The following is a 1,001-nucleotide window of genomic DNA, read 5'->3' on the forward strand; positions in this document are numbered from 1 at the left end:
CGACTATTATCAACCTGACTGCAATCTTTTTCTGTCGGTAAGGATTGCACCAGAGCACCTTCTACTTCTAATAGGCCATGAACTATAGATAGAGAAGAATCATTCTGAGCGAGTACATAAGAAGCGATCCACTTTTTTTCATCGGTTCCAGGGGAAGACCAAAGATCTTGCGCGGCAGGTCCGCCAGAAAAACTCAAAAGAGAAAGAAGTCTCGTTAATCTCTTCATGCTCGTTCCAAGTTCGAAGTACCTTTTGGCCAAAGAAAAACCCGCTTCCTGACACGATTGCCTCTTTATCTTTATATAGATAGATTCTATGGGGTTATTACTTAGTAAGTCTATTTTGTACAAGAGCCCCTCCTATCTGATAGAAAAGGGTCCCATGATCCCGAGCCGATCTTACCTTGGCTCGCAAACCCCAAGTTTGTCTATGAAGAGCTAATCTAATTGTATTTTTTTCTAGAATGGATTTCTTATGTGGAATACTAATGGATAGGGCTTCGTTGCTAAGTGCTACAAGATCTAGTGCACTGGAACTCGTGGTTATGGACCCGAATCCTTTAGTATGGAACATTGTCTTTTCCAAGTAAAAACCCCTAGTATATGAAAGAATGAAAAGGTGCTTTCGTTCTTGTGGAATAAGAAGCCCTCGTACCTTAATGAAAGGAAAATCGTAATTTTTCGTTAGGTATTTGACCAAATAGGATCGTCCAGTTCCTACAGAACCTATCACTAAAATACCCGATAGGGCTAAGCGGAACGAAAAGGGTTTTCCATGAGATGGTAAATGAAAACGATTAGTCCCACACGAGGTTTGGGAATAAGTGATTTGGAATAAGTGATTGTCTGATAATGAGCAAGGAATATACGTCTTTCTGCTAAAGAGGATCTATTAAACTCATAATTCATTAGATCCTTGTTATCAATGCCAACTAGGTATCATAAGTAATGGATCCCGGTTGTTCAATCCTTGATAACCAAGGTCATTCTTTGCTAAGTTAA

This window comes from Triticum urartu, unplaced genomic scaffold (genome assembly GCF_056163025.1).
Source record: "Triticum urartu cultivar PI428250 unplaced genomic scaffold, HENAU_Tu73 scaffold2, whole genome shotgun sequence".
NCBI classification, from domain to species: domain Eukaryota; kingdom Viridiplantae; phylum Streptophyta; class Magnoliopsida; order Poales; family Poaceae; genus Triticum; species Triticum urartu.